The following is a 27,132-nucleotide window of genomic DNA, read 5'->3' as shown; positions in this document are numbered from 1 at the left end:
TGATAGCTATACTCACATACAGGGTGCAGCATGCCTGCAGTGTGCTGGTGCAGCCTGCAGTGTGCTGTGTACTGAGCATAGTGACACCATGATAGCTATACTCACATACAGGGTGCAGCCTGCAGTGTGCTGTGTACTGAGCATAGTGACACCATGATAGCTATACTCACATACAGGGTGCAGCCTGCAGTGTGCTGTGTACTGAGCATAGTGACACCATGATAGCTATACTCACATACAGGGTGCAGCCTGCAGTGTGCTGTGTACTGAGCATAGTGACACCATGATAGCTATACTCACATACAGGGTGCAGCCTGCAGTGTGCTGTGTACTGAGCATAGTGACACCATGATAGCTATACTCACATACAGGGTGCAGCCTGCCTGCAGTGTGCTGTGTGCTGAGCATAGTGACACCATGATAGCTATACTCACATACAGGGTGCTGCCTGCAGTGTGCTGTGTACTGAGCATAGTGACACCATGATAGCTATACTCACATACAGGGTGCAGCCTGCAGTGTGCTGTGTACTGAGCATAGTGACACCATGATAGCTATACTCACATACAGGGTGCAGCCTGCAGTGTGCTGTGTACTGAGCATAGTGACACCATGATAGCTATACTCACATACAGGGTGCAGCCTGCAGTGTGCTGTGTACTGAGCATAGTGACACCATGATAGCTATACTCACATACAGGGTGCAGCCTGCCTGCAGTGTGCTGTGTACTGAGCATAGTGACACCATGATAGCTATACTCACATACAGGGTGCAGCCTGCAGTGTGCTGTGTGCTGAGCATAGTGACACCATGATAGCTATACTCACATACAGGGTGCAGCCTGCAGTGTGCTGTGTGCTGAGCATAGTGACACCATGATAGCTATACTCACATACAGGGTGCAGCCTGCCTGCAGTGTGCTGTGTGCTGAGCATAGTGACACCATGATAGCTATACTCACATACAGGGTGCAGCCTGCAGTGTGCTGTGTACTGAGCATAGTGACACCATGATAGCTATACTCACATACAGGGTGCAGCCTGCAGTGTGCTGTGTACTGAGCATAGTGACACCATGATAGCTATACTCACATACAGGGTGCAGCCTGCAGTGTGCTGTGTACTGAGCATAGTGACACCATGATAGCTATACTCACATACAGGGTGCAGCCTGCCTGCAGTGTGCTGTGTACTGAGCATAGTGACACCATGATAGCTATACTCACATACAGGGTGCAGCCTGCAGTGTGCTGTGTGCTGAGCATAGTGACACCATGATAGCTATACTCACATACAGGGTGCAGCCTGCAGTGTGCTGTGTACTGAGCATAGTGACACCATGATAGCTATACTCACATACAGGGTGCAGCCTGCCTGCAGTGTGCTGTGTACTGAGCATAGTGACACCATGATAGCTATACTCACATACAGGGTGCAGCCTGCAGTGTGCTGTGTGCTGAGCATAGTGACACCATGATAGCTATACTCACATACAGGGTGCAGCCTGCAGTGTGCTGTGTGCTGTGTGCTGAGCATAGTGACACCATGATAGCTATACTCACATACAGGGTGCAGCCTGCAGTGTGCTGTGTGCTGAGCATAGTGACACCATGATAGCTATACTCACATACAGGGTGCAGCCTGCAGTGTGCTGTGTGCTGAGCATAGTGACACCATGATAGCTATACTCACATACAGGGTGCAGCCTGCAGTGTGCTGTGTACTGAGCATAGTGACACCATGATAGCTATACTCACATACAGGGTGCAGCCTGCAGTGTGCTGTGTACTGAGCATAGTGACACCATGATAGCTATACTCACATACAGGGTGCAGCCTGCCTGCAGTGTGCTGTGTACTGAGCATAGTGACACCATGATAGCTATACTCACATACAGGGTGCAGCCTGCAGTGTGCTGTGTGCTGAGCATAGTGACACCATGATAGCTATACTCACATACAGGGTGCAGCCTGCCTGCAGTGTGCTGTGTGCTGAGCATAGTGACACCATGATAGCTATACTCACATACAGGGTGCAGCCTGCAGTGTGCTGTGTACTGAGCATAGTGACACCATGATAGCTATACTCACATACAGGGTGCTGCCTGCAGTGTGCTGTGTACTGAGCATAGTGACACCATGATAGCTATACTCACATACAGGGTGCAGCCTGCAGTGTGCTGTGTGCTGAGCATAGTGACACCATGATAGCTATACTCACATACAGGGTGCAGCCTGCAGTGTGCTGTGTACTGAGCATAGTGACACCATGATAGCTATACTCACATACAGGGTGCAGCCTGCAGTGTGCTGTGTACTGAGCATAGTGACACCATGATAGCTATACTCACATACAGAGTGCAGCCTGCCTGCAGTGTGCTGTGTACTGAGCATAGTGACACCATGATAGCTATACTCACATACAGGGTGCAGCCTGCCTGCAGTGTGCTGTGTACTGAGCATAGTGACACCATGATAGCTATACTCACATACAGGGTGCAGTGTGCTGTGTACTGAGCATAGTGTCACCATGATAGCTATACTCACATACAGGGTGCAGCCTGCCTGCAGTGTGCTGTATACTGAGCATAGTGTCACCATGATAGCTATACTCACATACAGGGTGCAGCCTGCAGTGTGCTGTGTGCTGAGCATAGTGACACCATGATAGCTATACTCACATACAGGGTGCTGCCTGCAGTGTGCTGTGTGCTGAGCATAGTGACACCATGATAGCTATACTCACATACAGGGTGCAGCCTGCAGTGTGCTGTGTGCTGAGCATAGTGTCACCATGATAGCTATACTCACATACAGGGTGCAGCCTGCAGTGTGCTGTGTACTGAGCATAGTGACACCATGATAGCTATACTCACATACAGGGTGCAGCCTGCAGTGTGCTGTGTGCTGAGCATAGTGACACCATGATAGCTATACTCACATACAGGGTGCAGCCTGCCTGCAGTGTGCTGTGTACTGAGCATAGTGACACCATGATAGCTATACTGACATACAGGGTGCAGCCTGCAGTGTGCTGTGTACTGAGCATAGTGACACCATGATAGCTATACTCACATACAGGGTGCAGCCTGCAGTGTGCTGTGTACTGAGCATAGTGACACCATGATAGCTATACTCACATACAGGGTGCAGCCTGCCTGCAGTGTGCTGTGTACTGAGCATAGTGACACCATGATAGCTATACTCACATACAGGGTGCAGCCTGCTGTGTACTGAGCATAGTGTCACCATGATAGCTATACTCACATACAGGGTGCAGCCTGCAGTGTGCTGTGTGCTGAGCATAGTGACACCATGATAGCTATACTCACATACAGGGTGCAGCCTGCAGTGTGCTGTGTACTGAGCATAGTGACACCATGATAGCTATACTGACATACAGGGTGCAGCCTGCAGTGTGCTGTGTACTGAGCATAGTGACACCATGATAGCTATACTCACATACAGGGTGCAGCCTGCAGTGTGCTGTGTACTGAGCATAGTGTCACCATGATAGCTATACTCACATACAGGGTGCAGCCTGCCTGCAGTGTGCTGTGTACTGAGCATAGTGACACCATGATAGCTATACTCACATACAGGGTGCAGCCTGCAGTGTGCTGTGTACTGAGCATAGTGTCACCATGATAGCTATACTCACATACAGGGTGCAGCCTGCCTGCAGTGTGCTGTGTACTGAGCATAGTGACACCATGATAGCTATACTCACATACAGGGTGCAGCCTGCAGTGTGCTGTATACTGAGCATAGTGACACCATGATAGCTATACTCACATACAGGGTGCAGCCTGCAGTGTGCTGTGTACTGAGCATAGTGTCACCATGATAGCTATACTCACATACAGGGTGCAGCCTGCCTGCAGTGTGCTGTGTACTGAGCATAGTGACACCATGATAGCTATACTCACATACAGGGTGCAGCCTGCAGTGTGCTGTATACTGAGCATAGTGACACCATGATAGCTATACTCACATACAGGGTACAGCCTGCAGTGTGCTGTGTGCTGAGCATAGTGACACCATGATAGCTATACTCACATACAGGGTGCAGCCTGCAGTGTGCTGTGTGCTGAGCATAGTGACACCATGATAGCTATACTCACATACAGGGTGCAGCCTGCAGTGTGCTGTGTGCTGAGCATAGTGACACCATGATAGCTATACTCACATACAGGGTCCATCCTACTTGACATGTACAGTGACACTTGGATAGACAGCTAACAGTTCTGTCTGTGGGTTTCGTAGTTCAGAGCTCTCTTCATCAGGATAAAGTCAGCAGAGTCTGTAATGAGTGCAATAAATATACTTACATATTATAAAGTCATAGTGGCAGAGGATGGACATCATATGCCTCCTATACACAATATGTACTGTGTCTTTCTCAGGCTGCTCCTCTTCTATACTCACCTCAGTTCCTATAAAGACTGATCCGCAGATTGGATTTCCAGTGTCTGAACCAAACCTTGTACAGAGTCGGGAGGTACAGAGTGTTGTCCTGTCGCCAACCCTGAGATATGCTGGCCTGCCTGAATTCTGCCCCAAAGTCCAGTGAGTATAGTCACCCCAACTGTTGTATGACTTCTTCTCTGTATATAGAGACAGCTTGTCTCCTCACCCTATCTCCCCTCCCATTTCCCCATCTCCCCTCCCATTTACCCCATCTCTCCTCCCATTTCCCCCATCTCTCCTCCCATTTCCCCATCTCTCCTCCCATTTCCTTCATCTCCCCTCCCATTTCCCCCATCCTCACCCCCTCTCTCCAAGCCATCCCGCCTCCTCCACATCTTCCCCTCCCATTCCCCCATCTTCCCCTCCCATTCCCCCATCTCCCCTCCCATTTCTCCCAAGTCCTCTCCCATTCCTCCATCTTCACCATAGCCATCCCACCTCCTCCCCTTTCCTGCATCTCCCCTCCCATCCTTCCCTTTACTCCTACTCCCTTCCCTTACTCACCCCCCTTCTCTCTCCCTGCTCCCTCCACTGTCTCCCCCACACACACACTCTCTCCTCCCCTAACTCCTACTCACCCCCCTTCTCTCTCCCTGCTCCCTCCACTGTCTCCCCCACACACACACACACTCTCTCCTCCCCTTTACTCCTACTCCCTTCCCTTACTCACCCCCCTTCTCTCTCCCTGCTCTCTCCACTGTCTCCCCCACACACACACACTCTCTCCTCCCCTTTACTCTTACTCCCTTCCCTTACTCACCCCCCTTCTCTCTCCCTGCTCCCTCCACTGTCTCCCCCCACACACACACTCTCTCCTCCCCTTTACTCCTACTCTCTTCCCTTACTCACCCCCTTCTCTCTCCCTGCTCTCTCCACTGTCTCCCCCACACACACACTCTCTCCTCCCCTTTACTCCTACTCCCTTCCCTTACTCACCCCCCTTCTCTCTCCCTGCTCTCTCCACTGTCTCCCCCACACACACACTCTCTCCTCCCCTTTACTCCTACTCCCTTCCCTTACTCACCCCCCTTCTCTCTCCCTGCTCCCTCCACTGTCTCCCCCCACACACATACTCTCTCCTCCCCTTTACTCCTACTCTCTTCCCTTACTCACCCCCTTCTCTCTCCCTGCTCTTTCCACTGTCTCCCCCACACACACACTCTCTCCTCCCCTTTACTCCTACTCGCTTCCCTTACTCACCCCCCTTCTCTCTCCCTGCTCCCTCCACTGTCTCCCCCACACACACACTCTCTCCTCCCCTTTACTCCTACTCCCTTCCCTTACTCACCCCCCTTCTCTCTCCCTGCTCTCTCCACTGTCTCCCCCACACACACACTCTCTCCTCCCCTTTACTCCTACTCCCTTCCCTTACTCACCCCCCTTCTCTCTCCCTGCTCCCTCCACTGTCTCCCCCACACACACACTCTCTCCTCCCCTTTACTCCTACTCTCTTCCCTTACTCACCCCCTTCTCTCTCCCTGCTCTCTCCACTGTCTCCCCCACACACACACTCTCTCCTCCCCTTTACTCCTACTCCCTTCCCTTACTCACCCCCCTTCTCTCTCCCTGCTCCCTCCACTGTCTCCCCCACACACACACTCTCTCCTCCCCTTTACTCCTACTCCCTTCCCTTACTCACCCCCCTTCTCTCTCCACTGTCTCCCCCACACACACACTCTCTCCTCCCCTTTACTCCTACTCCCTTCCCTTACTCACCCCCTTCTCTCTCCCTGCTCTCTCCACTGTCTCCCCCACACACACACTCTCTCCTCCCCTTTACTCCTACTCCCTTCCCTTACTCACCCCCCTTCTCTCTCCCTGCTCTCTCCACTGTCTCCCCCACACACACACTCTCTCCTCCCCTTTACTCCTACTCCCTTCCCTTACTCACCCCCTTCTCTCTCCCTGCTCTCTCCACTGTCTCCCCCACACACACACTCTCTCCTCCCCTTTACTCCTACTCCCTTCCCTTACTCACCCCCCCTTCTCTCTCCCTGCTCTCTCCACTGTCTCCCCCACACACACACACTCTCCTCCCCTTTACTCCTACTCCCTTCCCTTACTCACCCCCCTTCTCTCTCCCTGCTCTCTCCACTGTCTCCCCCCCACACACACTCTCTCCTCCCCTTTACTCCTACTCCCTTCCCTTACTCACCCCCCTTCTCTCTCCCTGCTCTCTCCACTGTCTCCCCCACACACACACTCTCTCCTCCCCTTTACTCCTACTCCCTTCCCTTACTCACCCCCTTCTCTCTCCCTGCTCTCTCCACTGTCTCCCCCACACACACACTCTCTCCTCCCCTTTACTCCTACTCCCTTCCCTTACTCACCCCCCTTCTCTCTCCCTGCTCTCTCCACTGTCTCCCCCACACACACACTCTCTCCTCCCCTTTACTCCTACTCCCTTCCCTTACTCACCCCCTTCTCTCTCCCTGCTCTCTCCACTGTCTCCCCCACACACACACTCTCTCCTCCCCTTTACTCCTACTCCCTTCCCTTACTCACCCCCTTCTCTCTCCCTGCTCTCTCCACTGTCTCCCCCACACACACACTCTCTCCTCCCCTTTACTCCTACTCCCTTCCCTTACTCACCCCCCTTCTCTCTCCCTGCTCTCTCCACTGTCTCCCCCACACACACACTCTCTCCTCCCCTTTACTCCTACTCCCTTCCCTTACTCACCCCCCTTCTCTCTCCCTGCTCTCTCCACTGTCTCCCCCACACACACACTCTCTCCTCCCCTTTACTACTACTCCCTTCCCTTACTCACCCCCTTCTCTCTCCCTGCTCTCTCCACTGTCTCCCCCACACACACACTCTCTCCTCCCCTTTACTCCTACTCCCTTCCCTTACTCACCCCCTTCTCTCTCCCTGCTCTCTCCACTGTCTCCCCCACACACACACTCTCTCCTCCCCTTTACTCCTACTCCCTTCCCTTACTCACCCCCCTTCTCTCTCCCTGCTCTCTCCACTGTCTCCCCCACACACACACTCTCTCCTCCCCTTTACTCCTACTCCCTTCCCTTACTCACCCCCTTCTCTCTCCCTGCTCTCTCCACTGTCTCCCCCACACACACACTCTCTCCTCCCCTTTACTCCTACTCCCTTCCCTTACTCACCCCCCTTCTCTCTCCCTGCTCTCTCCACTGTCTCCCCCACACACACACTCTCTCCTCCCCTTTACTCCTACTCCCTTCCCTTACTCACCCCCCTTCTCTCTCCCTGCTCTCTCCACTGTCTCCCCCACACACACACTCTCTCCTCCCCTTTACTCCTACTCCCTTCCCTTACTCACCCCCCTTCTCTCTCCCTGCTCTCTCCACTGTCTCCCCCACACACACACACTCTCTCCTCCCCTTTACTCCTACTCCCTTCCCTTACTCACCCCCTGCTCTCTCCACTGTCTCCCCCACACACACACTCTCTCCTCCCCTTTACTCCTACTCCCTTCCCTTACTCACCCCTTCTCTCTCCCTGCTCTCTCCACTGTCTCCCCCACACACACACACTCTCTCCTCCCCTTTACTCCTACTCCCTTCCCTTACTCACCCCCCTTCTCTCTCCCTGCTCTCTCCACTGTCTCCCCCACACACACACTCTCTCCTCCCCTTTACTCCTACTCCCTTCCCTTACTCACCCCCCTTCTCTCTCCCTGCTCTCTCCACTGTCTCCCCCACACACACACTCTCTCCTCCCCTTTACTCCTACTCCCTTCCCTTACTCACCCCCCTTCTCTCTCCCTGCTCTCTCCACTGTCTCCCCCACACACACACTCTCTCCTCCCCTTTACTCCTACTCCCTTCCCTTACTCACCCCCTGCTCTCTCCACTGTCTCCCCCACACACACACTCTCTCCTCCCCTTTACTCCTACTCCCTTCCCTTAGTCACCCCCTTCTCTCTCCCTGCTCTCGCCACTGTCTCCCCCCCACACACACTCTCTCCTCCCCTTTACTCCTACTCCCTTCCCTTACTCACCCCCCTTCTCTCTCCCTGCTCTCTCCACTGTCTCCCCCACACACACACTCTCTCCTCCCCTTTACTCCTACTCCCTTCCCTTACTCACCCCCCTTCTCTCTCCCTGCTCTCTCCACTGTCTCCCCCACACACACACTCTCTCCTCCCCTTTACTCCTACTCCCTTCCCTTACTCACCCCCTTCTCTCTCCCTGCTCTCTCCACTGTCTCCCCCACACACACACTCTCTCCTCCCCTTTACTCCTACTCCCTTCCCTTACTCACCCCCTTCTCTCTCCCTGCTCTCTCCACTGTCTCCCCCCCACACACACTCTCTCCTCCCCTTTACTCCTACTCCCTTCCCTTACTCACCCCCCTTCTCTCTCCCTGCTCTCTCCACTGTCTCCCCCCCACACACACTCTCTCCTCCCCTTTACTCCTACTCCCTTCCCTTACTCACCCCCCTTCTCTCTCCCTGCTCTCTCCACTGTCTCCCCCACACACACACTATCTCTCCTCCCCTTTACTCCTACTCCCTTCCCTTACTCACCCCCCTTCTCTCTCCCTGCTCTCTCCACTGTCTCCCCCACACACACACTCTCTCCTCCCCTTTACTCCTACTCCCTTCCCTTACTCACCCCCCTTCTCTCTCCCTGCTCTCTCCACTGTCTCCCCCACACACACACTCTCTCCTCCCCTTTACTCCTACTCCCTTCCCTTACTCACCCCCCTTCTCTCTCCCTGCTCTCTCCACTGTCTCCCCCACACACACACTCTCTCCTCCCCTTTACTCCTACTCCCTTCCCTTACTCACCCCCCTTCTCTCTCCCCGCTCTCTCCACTGTCTCCCCCACACACACACTCTCTCCTCCCCAATGCTCTCACTACCCACTCTACACCACCTGCTCACACTCTGCCCTCTCTTTTAGCCTTTAATGTTCCTTCTGCCCTCTTCCTACTCCCTTTTACCCCTTCCTCTTTTGTCTCTTCCTTCCCTCTTGCTGTTCCCCTAGCTCTCTCCCTCTCTGCCCCCCCCCCCCCCTCTTTCTCCCTGCTCCCTTTTCTCTCACTCTTTCCCTCAGCTCTGTCTTACCCCTCCCCCCTTCTGTCTGATCCTCCCTCTGCCCTCTGTTCCTCTCCTGCAGTTCTTTTTCTTTCTGCTCTGTCTTACCCCTCCACCTTCCCTCTGCTCCCCCCCCCTTGCGATCTGTTCCTCCCCCACATTTACTTTCTCTCTGCTCTTTCTTACCCTTCCCCTGCCGTCTTCTCCTCCCCCTGCCCTCTGTTCCTCCCCCGCAGCTACTTTCCTTCTGCTCTGTATTACCCCTCCCCCTGCCACCTGCTCCTCCCCCTGCGCTCAGTTCCTCTCCGCATTTACTTCTGCTCTGTATCACCCTGCCACCTGCTCCTCCCCCTGCCCTCTGTTCCTCCCCCGCAGTTACTTTCCTTCTGCTCTGTATTACCCCTCCCCCTGCCACCTGCTCCTCCCCCTGCGCTCAGTTCCTCCTCGCATTTACTTCTGCTCTGTATTACCCTGCCACCTGCTCCTCCCCCTGCCCTCAGTTCCTCCCCCGCAGTTACTTTCCTTCTGCTCTGTCTTACCCCTCTCCCTGCCACCTGCTCCTCCCCCTGCCCTCAGTTTCTCCCCCGCAGTTACTTTCCTTCTGCTCTGTCTTACCCCTCCCCCTGCCACCTGCTCCTCCCCCTGCCCTCAGTTTCTCCCCCGCAGTTACTTTCCTTCTGCTCTGTCTTACCCCTGCCACCTGCTCCTCCCCTTGCCCTCTGTTCCTCCCCCGCAGTTACTTTCCTTTTGCTCTCTCTTAACCTTCCCCCTGCCACTTGCTCCTCCCCCTGCCCTCTGTTCCTCCCCCGCGGTTCCAGTACATCGGTGAGCAGTATTTGTCATGTTTGTGTTGCAGATTCAGAGATCCGCGCTCTCAGCGTGTGTTTGGAGCACAGGTGTCTCTACAAGTGTGTTTGCGGCCCGGATCTTACAAGATTGGCTCGCCCTCCTCAGGTGCCTCAGATCTGCTGGACCCCAGAATTCCCCTCTCCGAGTTGGAATGGCTGACCAAGGAAAAGGGGGCCACCGTACTGAGGGCCCTTCTCATCCGTGTGGAATGAACTCTGAACTGTGTGACAGCGGACGTTGGTGCCACACCCCCACAGTCACCCCTCCCCCATCTCTCCATGTCTCCTCCAGATTGTTTACATCCCCTTTAATTTATTGACACAATGAGGCTTCTGGTGGGCGGCTTGTAATGTGAACGGGGATGGCCACGCCTCCCATATTCCAGCTCCGCCCCCAGCCTGTTATTTAAGCTGCTTTTCTCTTGATTTGTACATTGAGTTTATTTTTTTTAAGACATAAATTTCTTGTACAGAAGAAAGTGCGTCTGTAAATTACCCTTCACCCACGCTTCATCCATGTGTGTGAATGTAGAGAGGAAGTGTGCACTGGAAATATCTTCCCCGTCTCTTCATCCATGCATGTGAATGTAGAGAGGAAGTGTGCACTGAAAATATATTCCCCATCTCTTCATCCATGTGTGTGAATGTAGAAAGGAAGTGTGCACTGGAAATATCTTCCCCGTCTCTTCATCCATGCATGTGAATGTAGAGAGGAAGTGTGCACTGGAAATATCTTCCTCCCCATCGCTTAATGCGTGTATGTGAATGTAGAAAGGAAGTGTGCACTGGAAATATCTCCCCCCCCCCCGCCCCCATCGCATAATCTGTGTGTGTGAGAATGTGGCAATCCGGCAGAGGAAGTGTGCACTGGAAATTATCTTCCTCCTTGCTCTCCATTTGTGGGAGTATGTAGCAATGCGTTCTTCATCTCTTGTCTCCCGTCAGTGCTCTATGCTCTGCCACTATCCACAACAAGAGCTACACACATTACCATCTCTTGTCTCCCGTCAGTGGTCTATGCTCTGCCACTATCCACAACAAGAGCTACACACATTACCATCTCTTGTCTCCCGTCAGTGGTCTATGCTCTGCCACTATCCACAACAAGAGCTACACACATTACCATCTCTTGTCTTCCATCAGTGGTCTATGCTCTGCCACTATCCACAACAAGAGCTACACACATTACCATCTCTTGTCTCCCGTCAGTGGTGTATGCTCTGCCACTATCCACAACAAGAGCTACGCACATTACCATCTCTTGTCCCCCGTCAGTGGTCTATGCTCTGCCACCATCCACAGCAAGAGCTACACACATTACCATCTCTTGTCTCCCGTCAGTGGTCTATGCTCTGCCACTATCCACAACAAGAGCTACACACATTACCATCTCTTGTCTCCCGTCAGTGGTCTATGCTCTGCCACTATCCACAACAAGAGCTACACACATTACCATCTCTTGTCTCCCGTCAGTGGTGTATGCTCTGCCACTATCCACAACAAGAGCTACGCACATTACCATCTCTTGTCCCCCGTCAGTGGTCTATGCTCTGCCACCATCCACAGCAAGAGCTACACACATTACCATCTCTTGTCTCCCGTCAGTGGTCTATGCTCTGCCACTATCCACAACAAGAGCTACACACATTACCATCTCTTGTCTCCCGTCACTGGTCTATGCTCTGCCACCATCCACAACAAGAGCTACACACATTACCATCTCTTGTCTCCCGTCACTGGTCTATGCTCTGCCACTATCCACAACAAGAGCTACACACATTACCATCTCTTGTCTCCCGTCACTGGTCTATGCTCTGCCACTATCCACAGCAAGAGCTACACACATTACCATCTCTTGTCTCCCGTCTGTGGTCTATGCTCTGCCACTATCCACAACAAGAGCTACACACATTACCATCTCTTGTCTCCCGTCACTGGTCTATGCTCTGCCACTATCCACAACAAGAGCTACACACATTACCATCTCTTGTCTCCCATCAGTGGTCTATGCTCTGCCACTATCCACAACAAGAGCTACACACATTACCATCTCTTGTCTCCCGTCAGTGGTCTATGCTCTGCCACTATCCACAACAAGAGCTACACACATTACCATCTCTTGTCTCCCATCACTGGTCTATGCTCTGCCACTATCCACAACAAGAGCTACACACATTACCATCTCTTGTCCCCCGTCAGTGGTCTATGCTCTGCCACTATCCACAACAAGAGCTACACACATTACCATCTCTTGTCTCCCGTCTGTGGTCTATGCTCTGCCACTATCCACAACAAGAGCTACACACATTACCATCTCTTGTCTCCCGTCAGTGGTCTATGCTCTGCCACTATCCACAGCAAGAGCTACACACATTACCATCTCTTGTCTCCCGTCTGTGGTCTATGCTCTGCCACTATCCACAACAAGAGCTACACACATTACCATCTCTTGTCTCCCGTCTGTGGTCTATGCTCTGCCACTATGCACAACAAGAGCTACACACATTACCATCTCTTGTCTCCCGTCACTGGTCTATGCTCTGCCACTATCCACAGCAAGAGCTACACACATTACCATCTCTTGTCTCCCGTCTGTGGTCTATGCTCTGCCACTATCCACAACAAGAGCTACACACATTACCATCTCTTGTCTCCCGTCTGTGGTCTATGCTCTGCCACTATCCACAGCAAGAGCTACACACATTACCATCTCTTGTCTCCCGTCACTGGTCTATGCTCTGCCACTATCCACAGCAAGAGCTACACACATTACCATCTCTTGTCTCCCGTCTGTGGTCTATGCTCTGCCACTATCCACAACAAGAGCTACACACATTACCATCTCTTGTCTCCCGTCACTGGTCTATGCTCTGCCACTATCCACAGCAAGAGCTACACACATTACCATCTCTTGTCTCCCGTCAGTGGTCTATGCTCTGCCACTATCCACAACAAGAGCTACACACATTACCATCTCTTGTCTCCCGTCACTGGTCTATGCTCTGCCACCATCCACAACAAGAGCTACACACATTACCATCTCCTGTCTCCCGTCACTGGTCTATGCTCTGCCACCATCCACAGCAAGAGCTACACACATTACCATCTCTTGTCTCCTGTCAGTGGTCTATGCTCTGCCACCATCCACAACAAGAGCTACACACATTACCATCTCTTGTCTCCCGTCACTGGTCTATGCTCTGCCACTATCCACAACAAGAGCTACACACATTACCATCTCTTGTCTCCCGTCAGTGGTCTATGCTCTGCCACTATCCACAGCAAGAGCTACACACATTACAATCTCTTGTCTCCCGTCAGTGGTCTATGCTCTGCCACTATCCACAGCAAGAGCTACACACATTACCATCTCTTGTCTCCCGTCAGTGGTCTATGCTCTGCCACTATCCACAACAAGAGCTACACACATTACCATCTCTTGTCTCCCGTCAGTGGTCTATGCTCTGCCACTATCCACAACAAGAGCTACACACATTACCATCTCTTGTCTCCCGTCAGTGGTCTATGCTCTGCCACTATCCACAACAAGAGCTACACACATTACCATCTCTTGTCTCCCGTCAGTGGTCTATGCTCTGCCACTATCCACAACAAGAGCTACACACATTACCATCTCTTGTCTCCCGTCAGTGGTCTATGCTCTGCCACTATCCACAACAAGAGCTACACACATTACCATCTCTTGTCTCCCATCACTGGTCTATGCTCTGCCACTATCCACAACAAGAGCTACACACATTACCATCTCTTGTCTCCCGTCAGTGGTCTATGCTCTGCCACTATCCACAACAAGAGCTACACACATTACCATCTCTTGTCTCCCGTCACTGGTCTATGCTCTGCCACTATCCACAACAAGAGCTACACACATTACCATCTCCTGTCTCCCGTCACTGGTCTATGCTCTGCCACTATCCACAACAAGAGCTACACACATTACCATCTCTTGTCTCCCGTCTGTGGTCTATGCTCTGCCACTCTCCACAACAAGAGCTACACACATTACCATCTCTTGTCTCCCGTCTGTGGTCTATGCTCTGCCACTATCCACAACAAGAGCTACACACATTACCATCTCTTGTCTCCCATCACTGGTCTATGCTCTGCCACTATCCACAGCAAGAGCTACACACATTACCATCTCTTGTCTCCCGTCACTGGTCTATGCTCTGCCACTATCCACAACAAGAGCTACACACATTACCATCTCTTGTCTCCCGTCAGTGGTCTATGCTCTGCCACTATCCACAACAAGAGCTACACACATTACCATCTCTTGTCTCCCATCTGTGGTCTATGCTCTGCCACTATCCACAACAAGAGCTACACACATTACCATCTCTTGTCTCCCGTCTGTGGTCTATGCTCTGCCACTATCCACAACAAGAGCTACACACATTACCATCTCTTGTCTCCCGTCACTGGTCTATGCTCTGCCACTATCCACAGCAAGAGCTACACACATTACCATCTCTTGTCTCCCGTCACTGGTCTATGCTCTGCCACTATCCACAACAAGAGCTACACACATTACCATCTCTTGTCTCCCGTCACTGGTCTATGCTCTGCCACTATCCACAACAAGAGCTACACACATTACCATCTCTTGTCTCCCATCAGTGGTCTATGCTCTGCCACTATCCACAACAAGAGCTACACACATTACCATCTCTTGTCTCCCGTCACTGGTCTATGCTCTGCCACTATCCACAACAAGAGCTACACACATTACCATCTCTTGTCTCCCGTCAGTGGTCTATGCTCTGCCACTATCCACAACAAGAGCTACACACATTACCATCTCTTGTCTCCCGTCAGTGGTCTATGCTCTGCCACTATCCACAACAAGAGCTACACACATTACCATCTCTTGTCTCCCGTCACTGGTCTATGCTCTGCCACTATCCACAACAAGAGCTACACACATTACCATCTCTTGTCTCCCATCAGTGGTCTATGCTCTGCCACTATCCACAACAAAAGCTACACACATTACCATCTCTTGTCTCCCGTCTGTGGTCTATGCTCTGCCACTATCCACAGCAAGAGCTACACACATTACCATCTCTTGTCCCCCGTCACTGGTCTATGCTCTGCCACCATCCACAGCAAGAGCTACACACATTACCATCTCTAGTCTCCCATCAGTGGTCTATGCTCTGCCACTATGCACAACAAGAGCTACACACATTACCATCTCTTGTCTCCCGTCAGTGGTCTATGCTCTGCCACTATCCACAACAAGAGCTACACACATTACCATCTCTTGTCTCCCGTCAGTGGTCTATGCTCTGCCACTATCCACAACAAGAGCTACACACATTACCATCTCTTGTCTCCCGTCAGTGGTCTATGCTCTGCCACTATCCACAACAAGAGCTACACACATTACCATCTCTTGTCTCCCGTCACTGGTCTATGCTCTGCCACTATCCACAACAAGAGCTACACACATTACCATCTCTTGTCTCCTGTCACTGGTCTATGCTCTGCCACTATCCACAACAAGAGCTACACACATTACCATCTCCTGTCTCCCGTCACAGGTCTATGCTCTGCCACTATCCACAACAAGAGCTACACACATTACCATCTCTTGTCTCCCGTCACTGGTCTATGCTCTGCCACTATCCACAACAAGAGCTACACACATTACCATCTCTTGTCCCCCGTCAGTGGTCTATGCTCTGCCACTATCCACAACAAGAGCTACACACATTACCATCTCTTGTCTCCCATCACTGGTCTATGCTCTGCCACTATCCACAACAAGAGCTACACACATTACCATCTCTTGTCTCCCGTCAGTGGTCTATGCTCTGCCACTATCCACAACAAGAGCTACACACATTACCATCTCTTGTCTCCCGTCACTGGTCTATGCTCTGCCACTATCCACAACAAGAGCTACGCACATTACCATCTCTTGTCTCCCGTCAGTGGTCTATGCTCTGCCACTATCCACAACAAGAGCTACACACATTACCATCTCTTGTCTCCCGTCAGTGGTCTATGCTCTGCCACTATCCACAACAAGAGCTACACACATTACCATCTCTTGTCTCCCGTCTGTGGTCTATGCTCTGCCACTCTCCACAACAAGAGCTACACACATTACCATCTCTTGTCTCCCGTCAGTGGTCTATGCTCTGCCACTATCCACAGCAAGAGCTACACACATTACCATCTCTTGTCTCCCGTCACTGGTCTATGCTCTGCCACTATCCACAACAAGAGCTACACACATTACCATCTCTTGTCTCCCATCAGTGGTCTATGCTCTGCCACCATCCACAACAAGAGCTACGCACATTACCATCTCTTGTCTCCCGTCAGTGGTCTATGCTCTGCCACCATCCACAACAAGAGCTACACACATTACCATCTCTTGTCTCCCGTCAGTGGTCTATGCTCTGCCACTATCCACAACAAGAGCTACACACATTACCATCTCTTGTCTCCCGTCAGTGGTCTATGCTCTGCCACTATCCACAACAAGAGCTACACACATTACCATCTCCTGTCTCCCATCACTGGTCTATGCTCTGCCACTATCCACAACAAGAGCTACACACATTACCATCTCTTGTCTCCCGTCACTGGTCTATGCTCTGCCACCATCCACAACAAGAGCTACGCACATTACCATCTCTTGTCTCCCGTCAGTGGTCTATGCTCTGCCACTATCCACAACAAGAGCTACACACATTACCATCTCTTGTCTCCCGTCACTGGTCTATGCTCTGCCACCATCCACAACAAGAGCTACGCACATTACCATCTCTTGTCTCCCGTCAGTGGTCTATGCTCTGCCACTATCCACAACAAGAGCTACACACATTACCATCTCTTGTCTCCCGTCACTGGTCTATGCTCTGCCACCATCCACAACAAGAGCTACGCACATTACCATCTCTTGTCTCCCGTCAGTGGTCTATGCTCTGCCACTATCCACAACAAGAGCTACACACATTACCATCTCTTGTCTCCCGTCAGTGGTCTATGCTCTGCCACTATCCACAACAAGAGCTGCACACATTACCATCTCTTGTCTCCCGTCACTGGTCTATGCTCTGCCACTATCCACAACAAGAGCTACACACATTACCATCTCTTGTCTCCCGTCAGTGCTCTATGCTCTGCCACTATCCACAGCAAGAGCTACACACATTACCATCTCTTGTCTCCCGTCAGTGGTCTATGCTCTGCCACTATCCACAGCAAGAGCTACACACATTACCATCTCTTGTCTCCCGTCAGTGGTCTATGCTCTGCCACTATCCACAACAAGAGCTACACACATTACCATCTCTTGTCCCCCGTCAGTGGTCTATGCTCTGCCACTATCCACAGCAAGAGCTACACACATTACCATCTCTTGTCTCCCATCAGTGGTCTATGCTCTGCCACTATCCACAACAAGAGCTACGCACATTACCATCTCTTGTCTCCCGTCAGTGGTCTATGCTCTGCCACTATGCACAACAAGAGCTACACACATTACCATCTCTTGTCTCCCATCAGTGGTCTATGCTCTGCCACTATCCACAACAAGAGCTACACACATTACCATCTCTAGTCTCCCGTCAGTGGTCTATGCTCTGCCACCATCCACAGCAAGAGCTACACACATTACCATCTCTTGTCTCCCGTCACTGGTCTATGCTCTTCCACTATCCACAACAAGAGCTACACACATTACCATCTCTTGTCTCCCGTCAGTGGTCTATGCTCTGCCACCATCCACAACAAGAGCTACACACATTACCGTCTCTTGTCTCCCGTCACTGGTCTATGCTCTGCCACCATCCACAACAAGAGCTACACACATTACCATCTCTTGTCTCCTGTCACTGGTCTATGCTCTGCCACTATCCACAACAAGAGCTACACACATTACCATCTCTTGTCTCCCGTCAGTGGTCTATGCTCTGCCACTATCCACAGCAAGAGCTACACACATTACCATCTCTTGTCTCCCATCACTGGTCTATGCTCTGCCACTATCCACAACAAGAGCTACACACATTACCATCTCTTGTCTCCCGTCAGTGGTCTATGCTCTGCCACCATCCACAACAAGAGCTACACACATTACCATCTCTTGTCTCCCGTCACTGGTCTATGCTCTGCCACTATCCACAACAAGAGCTACACACATTACCATCTCTTGTCTCCCATCACTGGTCTATGCTCTGCCACTATCCACAACAAGAGCTACGCACATTACCATCTCTTGTCTCCCGTCAGTGGTCTATGCTCTGCCACCATCCACAGCAAGAGCTACACACATTACCATCTCTTGTCTCCCGTCACTGGTCTATGCTCTGCCACTATCCACAACAAGAGCTACACACATTACCATCTCTTGTCCCCCGTCAGTGGTCTATGCTCTGCCACTATCCACAGCAAGAGCTACACACATTACCATCTCTTGTCTCCCGTCACTGGTCTATGCTCTGCCACTATCCACAACAAGAGCTACACACATTACCATCTCTTGTCCCCCGTCAGTGGTCTATGCTCTGCCACCATCCACAACAAGAGCTACACACATTACCATCTCTTGTCTCCCGTCAGTGGTCTATGCTCTGCCACTATCCACAACAAGAGCTACACACATTACCATCTCTTGTCTCCCGTCACTGGTCTATGCTCTGCCACCATCCACAACAAGAGCTACACACATTACCATCTCTTGTCTCCCGTCAGTGGTCTATGCTCTGCCACTATCCACAACAAGAGCTACACACATTACTATCTCTTGTCTCCCGTCAGTGGTCTATGCTCTGCCACTATCCACAACAAGAGCTACACACATTACCATCTCTTGTCTCCCATCAGTGGTCTATGCTCTGCCACTATCCACAGCAAGAGCTACACACATTACCATCTCTTGTCTCCCGTCAGTGGTCTATGCTCTGCCACTATGCACAACAAGAGCTACACACATTACCATCTCTTGTCTCCTGTCAGTGGTCTATGCTCTGCCACCATCCACAGCAAGAGCTACACACATTACCATCTCTTGTCTCCCATCAGTGGTCTATGCTCTGCCACTATCCACAACAAGAGCTACACACATTACCATCTCTTGTCCCCCGTCAGTGGTCTATGCTCTGCCACCATCCACAACAAGAGCTACACACATTACCATCTCTTGTCTCCCGTCACTGGTCTATGCTCTGCCACTATCCACAACAAGAGCTACACATATTACCATCTCCTGTCTCCCGTCACTGGTCTATGCTCTTCCACTATCCACAACAAGAGCTACACACATTACCATCTCTTGTCTCCCGTCAGTGGTCTATGCTCTGCCACTATCCACAACAAGAGCTACACACATTACCATCTCTGGTCCCCCGTCAGTGGTCTATGCTCTGCCACCATCCACAACAAGAGCTACACACATTACCATCTCTTGTCTCCCGTCACTGGTCTATGCTCTGCCACCATCCACAACAAGAGCTACACACATTACCATCTCCTGTCTCCCATCACTGGTCTATGCTCTGCCACTATCCACAACAAGAGCTACACACATTACCATCTCTTGTCTCCCGTCACTGGTCTATGCTCTGCCACCATCCACAGCAAGAGTTACACACATTACCATCTCTTGTCTCCCGTCAGTGGTCTATGCTCTGCCACTATCCACAGCAAGAGCTACACACATTACCATCTCTTGTCTCCCATCAGTGGTCTATGCTCTGCCACTATCCACAGCAAGAGCTACACACATTACCATCTCTTGTCTCCTGTCAGTGGTCTATGCTCTGCCACTATCCACAACAAGAGCTACACACATTACCATCTCTTGTCTCCCGTCAGTGGTCTATGCTCTGCCACTATCCACAGCAAGAGCTACACACATTACCATCTCTTGTCTCCCATCAGTGGTCTATGCTCTGCCACTATCCACAGCAAGAGCTACACACATTACCATCTCTTGTCTCCTGTCAGTGGTCTATGCTCTGCCACTATCCACAACAAGAGCTACACACATTACCATCTCTTGTCTCTCGTCAGTGGTCTATGCTCTGCCACTATCCACAACAAGAGCTACACACATTACCATCTCTTGTCTCCCGTCAGTGGTCTATGCTCTGCCACTATCCACAACAAGAGCTACACACATTACCATCTCTTGTCTCCCGTCAGTGGTCTATGCTCTGCCACTATCCACAACAAGAGCTACACACATTACCATCTCTTGTCTCCCGTCAGTGGTCTATGCTCTGCCACTATACACAGCAAGAGCTACACACATTACCATCTCTTGTCCCCCGTCACTGGTCTATGCTCTGCCACCATCCACAGCAAGAGCTACACACATTACCATCTCTAGTCTCCCATCAGTGGTCTATGCTCTGCCACTATGCACAACAAGAGCTACACACATTACCATCTCTTGTCTCCCGTCAGTGGTCTATGCTCTGCCACTATCCACAACAAGAGCTACACACATTACCATCTCTTGTCTCCCGTCAGTGGTCTATGCTCTGCCACTATCCACAACAAGAGCTACACACATTACCATCTCTTGTCTCCCGTCAGTGGTCTATGCTCTGCCACTATCCACAACAAGAGCTACACACATTACCATCTCTTGTCTCCCGTCACTGGTCTATGCTCTGCCACTATCCACAACAAGAGCTACACACATTACCATCTCTTGTCTCCTGTCACTGGTCTATGCTCTGCCACTATCCACAACAAGAGCTACACACATTACCATCTCCTGTCTCCCGTCACAGGTCTATGCTCTGCCACTACCCACAACAAGAGCTACACACATTACCATCTCTTGTCTCCCGTCACTGGTCTATGCTCTGCCACTATCCACAACAAGAGCTACACACATTACCATCTCTTGTCCCCCGTCAGTGGTCTATGCTCTGCCACTATCCACAACAAGAGCTACACACATTACCATCTCTTGTCTCCCATCACTGGTCTATGCTCTGCCACTATCCACAACAAGAGCTACACACATTACCATCTCTTGTCTCCCGTCAGTGGTCTATGCTCTGCCACTATCCACAACAAGAGCTACACACATTACCATCTCTTGTCTCCCGTCACTGGTCTATGCTCTGCCACTATCCACAACAAGAGCTACGCACATTACCATCTCTTGTCTCCCGTCAGTGGTCTATGCTCTGCCACTATCCACAACAAGAGCTACACACATTACCATCTCTTGTCTCCCGTCAGTGGTCTATGCTCTGCCACTATCCACAACAAGAGCTACACACATTACCATCTCTTGTCTCCCGTCTGTGGTCTATGCTCTGCCACTCTCCACAACAAGAGCTACACACATTACCATCTCTTGTCTCCCGTCAGTGGTCTATGCTCTGCCACTATCCACAGCAAGAGCTACACACATTACCATCTCTTGTCTCCCGTCACTGGTCTATGCTCTGCCACTATCCACAACAAGAGCTACACACATTACCATCTCTTGTCTCCCGTCAGTGGTCTATGCTCTGCCACCATCCACAACAAGAGCTACGCACATTACCATCTCTTGTCTACCGTCAGTGGTCTATGCTCTGCCACCATCCACAACAAGAGCTACACACATTACCATCTCTTGTCTCCCGTCAGTGGTCTATGCTCTGCCACTATCCACAACAAGAGCTACACACATTACCATCTCTTGTCTCCCGTCAGTGGTCTATGCTCTGCCACTATCCACAACAAGAGCTACACACATTACCATCTCTTGTCTCCCGTCAGTGGTCTATGCTCTGCCACTATCCACAACAAGAGCTACACACATTACCATCTCCTGTCTCCCATCACTGGTCTATGCTCTGCCACTATCCACAACAAGAGCTACACACATTACCATCTCTTGTCTCCCGTCACTGGTCTATGCTCTGCCACCATCCACAACAAGAGCTACGCACATTACCATCTCTTGTCTCCCGTCAGTGGTCTATGCTCTGCCACTATCCACAACAAGAGCTACACACATTACCATCTCTTGTCTCCCGTCACTGGTCTATGCTCTGCCACCATCCACAACAAGAGCTACGCACATTACCATCTCTTGTCTCCCGTCAGTGGTCTATGCTCTGCCACTATCCACAACAAGAGCTACACACATTACCATCTCTTGTCTCCCGTCACTGGTCTATGCTCTGCCACCATCCACAACAAGAGCTACGCACATTACCATCTCTTGTCTCCCGTCAGTGGTCTATGCTCTGCCACTATCCACAACAAGAGCTACACACATTACCATCTCTTGTCTCCCGTCAGTGGTCTATGCTCTGCCACTATCCACAACAAGAGCTGCACACATTACCATCTCTTGTCTCCCGTCACTGGTCTATGCTCTGCCACTATCCACAACAAGAGCTACACACATTACCATCTCTTGTCTCCCGTCAGTGCTCTATGCTCTGCCACTATCCACAGCAAGAGCTACACACATTACCATCTCTTGTCTCCCGTCAGTGGTCTATGCTCTGCCACTATCCACAGCAAGAGCTACACACATTACCATCTCTTGTCTCCCGTCAGTGGTCTATGCTCTGCCACTATCCACAACAAGAGCTACACACATTACCATCTCTTGTCCCCCGTCAGTGGTCTATGCTCTGCCACTATCCACAGCAAGAGCTACACACATTACCATCTCTTGTCTCCCGTCAGTGGTCTATGCTCTGCCACTATCCACAACAAGAGCTACGCACATTACCATCTCTTGTCTCCCGTCAGTGGTCTATGCTCTGCCACTATGCACAACAAGAGCTACACACATTACCATCTCTTGTCTCCCATCAGTGGTCTATGCTCTGCCACTATCCACAACAAGAGCTACACACATTACCATCTCTAGTCTCCCGTCAGTGGTCTATGCTCTGCCACCATCCACAGCAAGAGCTACACACATTACCATCTCTTGTCTCCCGTCACTGGTCTATGCTCTTCCACTATCCACAACAAGAGCTACACACATTACCATCTCTTGTCTCCCGTCAGTGGTCTATGCTCTGCCACCATCCACAACAAGAGCTACACACATTACCGTCTCTTGTCTCCCGTCACTGGTCTATGCTCTGCCACCATCCACAACAAGAGCTACACACATTACCATCTCTTGTCTCCTGTCACTGGTCTATGCTCTGCCACTATCCACAACAAGAGCTACACACATTACCATCTCTTGTCTCCCGTCAGTGGTCTATGCTCTGCCACTATCCACAGCAAGAGCTACACACATTACCATCTCTTGTCTCCCATCACTGGTCTATGCTCTGCCACTATCCACAACAAGAGCTACACACATTACCATCTCTTGTCTCCCGTCAGTGGTCTATGCTCTGCCACCATCCACAACAAGAGCTACACACATTACCATCTCTTGTCTCCCGTCACTGGTCTATGCTCTGCCACTATCCACAACAAGAGCTACACACATTACCATCTCTTGTCCCCCGTCAGTGGTCTATGCTCTGCCACTATCCACAGCAAGAGCTACACACATTACCATCTCTTGTCTCCCGTCACTGGTCTATGCTCTGCCACTATCCACAACAAGAGCTACACACATTACCATCTCTTGTCCCCCGTCAGTGGTCTATGCTCTGCCACCATCCACAACAAGAGCTACACACATTACCATCTCTTGTCTCCCGTCAGTGGTCTATGCTCTGCCACTATCCACAACAAGAGCTACACACATTACCATCTCTTGTCTCCCGTCACTGGTCTATGCTCTGCCACCATCCACAACAAGAGCTACACACATTACCATCTCTTGTCTCTCGTCAGTGGTCTATGCTCTGCCACTATCCACAACAAGAGCTACACACATTACTATCTCTTGTCTCCCGTCAGTGGTCTATGCTCTGCCACTATCCACAACAAGAGCTACACACATTACCATCTCTTGTCTCCCATCAGTGGTCTATGCTCTGCCACTATCCACAGCAAGAGCTACACACATTACCATCTCTTGTCTCCCGTCAGTGGTCTATGCTCTGCCACTATGCACAACAAGAGCTACACACATTACCATCTCTTGTCTCCTGTCAGTGGTCTATGCTCTGCCACCATCCACAGCAAGAGCTACACACATTACCATCTCTTGTCTCCCATCAGTGGTCTATGCTCTGCCACTATCCACAACAAGAGCTACACACATTACCATCTCTTGTCCCCCGTCAGTGGTCTATGCTCTGCCACCATCCACAACAAGAGCTACACACATTACCATCTCTTGTCTCCCGTCACTGGTCTATGCTCTGCCACTATCCACAACAAGAGCTACACATATTACCATCTCCTGTCTCCCGTCACTGGTCTATGCTCTTCCACTATCCACAACAAGAGCTACACACATTACCATCTCTTGTCTCCCGTCAGTGGTCTATGCTCTGCCACTATCCACAACAAGAGCTACACACATTACCATCTCTGGTCCCCCGTCAGTGGTCTATGCTCTGCCACCATCCACAACAAGAGCTACACACATTACCATCTCTTGTCTCCCGTCACTGGTCTATGCTCTGCCACCATCCACAACAAGAGCTACACACATTACCATCTCTTGTCTCCCGTCAGTGGTCTATGCTCTGCCACTATCCACAGCAAGAGCTACACACATTACCATCTCTTGTCTCCCATCAGTGGTCTATGCTCTGCCACTATCCACAGCAAGAGCTACACACATAACCATCTCTTGTCTCCTGTCAGTGGTCTATGCTCTGCCACTATCCACAACAAGAGCTACACACATTACCATCTCTTGTCTCTCGTCAGTGGTCTATGCTCTGCCACTATCCACAACAAGAGCTACACACATTACCATCTCTTGTCTCCCGTCAGTGGTCTATGCTCTGCCACTATCCACAACAAGAGCTACACACATTACCATCTCTTGTCTCCCGTCAGTGGTCTATGCTCTGCCACCATCCACAACAAGAGCTACACACATTACCATCTCTTGTCTCCCGTCAGTGGTCTATGCTCTGCCACTATCCACAACAAGAGCTACACACATTACCATCTCTTGTCTCCCGTCAGTGGTCTATGCTCTGCCACTATCCACAACAAGAGCTACACACATTACCATCTCTAGTCTCCCGTCACTGGTCTATGCTCTGCCACTATCCACAACAAGAGCTACACACATTACCATCTCTTGTCTGCCGTCAGTGGTCTATGCTCTGCCACCATCCACAACAAGAGCTACGCACATTACCATCTCTTGTCTCCCGTCAGTGGTCTATGCTCTGCCACTATCCACAGCAAGAGCTACACACATTACCATCTCTTGTCTCCTGTCAGTGGTCTATGCTCTGCCACTATCCACAACAAGAGCTACACACATTACCATCTCTTGTTTCCCGTCAGTGGTCTATGCTCTGCCACTATCCACAACAAGAGCTACACACATTACCATCTCTTGTCTCCCGTCAGTGGTCTATGCTCTGCCACTATGCACAACAAGAGCTACACACATTACCATCTCTTGTCTCCCGTCAGTGGTCTATGCTCTGCCACTATCCACAACAAGAGCTACACACATTACCATCTCTTGTCTCCCGTCAGTGGTCTATGCTCTGACACTATCCACAACAAGAGCTACACACATTACCATCTCTTGTCTCCCGTCAGTGGTCTATGCTCTGCCACTATCCACAACAAGAGCTACACACATTACCATCTCCTGTCTCCCGTCAGTGGTCTATGCTCTGCCACCATCCACAACAAGAGCTACACACATTACCATCTCTTGTCTCCCGTCAGTGGTCTATGCTCTGCCACTATCCACAACAAGAGCTACACACATTACCATCTCTTGTCTCCCGTCAGTGGTCTATGCTCTGCCACTATCCACAGCAAGAGCTACACACATTACCATCTCTTGTCTCCCGTCAGTGGTCTATGCTCTGCCACTATCCACAACAAGAGCTACACACATTACCATCTCTTGTCTCCCGTCAGTGGTCTATGCTCTTCCACTATTCACAACAAGAGCTACGCACATTACCGTCTCTTGTCTCCCATTAGTGGTCTATGCTCTGCCACTATCCACAACAAGAGCTACACACATTACCATCTCTTGTCTCCCGTCAGTGGTCTATGCTCTGCCACTATCCACAACAAGAGCTACACACATTACCATCTCTTGTCTCCCGTCAGTGGTCTATGCTCTGCCACTATCCACAACAAGAGCTACACACATTACCATCTCTTGTCTCCCGTCAGTGGTCTATGCTCTGCCACTATCCACAACAAGAGCTACACACATTACCATCTCTTGTCTCCCATCAGTGGTCTATGCTCTGCCACTATCCACAACAAGAGCTACACACATTACCATCTCCTGTCTCCCGTCACTGGTCTATGCTCTGCCACCATCCACAACAAGAGTTACACACATTACCATCTCTTGTCTCCCATCTGTGGTCTATGCTCTGCCACTATCCACAACAAGAGCTACACACATTACCATCTCTTGTCTCCTGTCAGTGGTCTATGCTCTGCCACTATCCACAACAAGAGCTACACACATTACCATCTCTTGTCTCCCGTCAGTGGTCTATGCTCTGCCACTATCCACAACAAGAGCTACGCACATTACCATCTCTTGTCTCCCGTCACTGGTCTATGCTCTGCCACTATCCACAACAAGAGCTCCGCACATTACCATCTCTTGTCTCCCATCAGTGGTCTATGCTCTGCCACTATCCACAACAAGAGCTACACACATTACCATCTCTTGTCTCCCGTCACTGGTCTATGCTCTGC

At 51.0% G+C, this 27,132-nt stretch overlaps 1 long non-coding RNA gene across 1 annotated transcript; it reads left to right on the top strand.

Annotated features, from left to right (window-relative positions):
* Positions 1 to 4,408: 4,408 nt before the first annotated feature.
* LOC137560813 (uncharacterized) lies at positions 4,409 to 10,811 on the top strand. The gene is made up of 2 exons (XR_011029831.1): positions 4,409 to 4,568; positions 10,341 to 10,811. It is a non-coding gene; the product is annotated as an uncharacterized lncRNA (long non-coding RNA).
* Positions 10,812 to 27,132: the final 16,321 nt, after the last annotated feature.

Source organism: Hyperolius riggenbachi, chromosome 3 (genome assembly GCF_040937935.1).
Source record: "Hyperolius riggenbachi isolate aHypRig1 chromosome 3, aHypRig1.pri, whole genome shotgun sequence".
NCBI classification, from domain to species: domain Eukaryota; kingdom Metazoa; phylum Chordata; class Amphibia; order Anura; family Hyperoliidae; genus Hyperolius; species Hyperolius riggenbachi.
The sequence above is the reverse complement of the archived record's forward strand: the minus strand, read 5'-3'. Positions and strand labels throughout refer to the sequence as shown.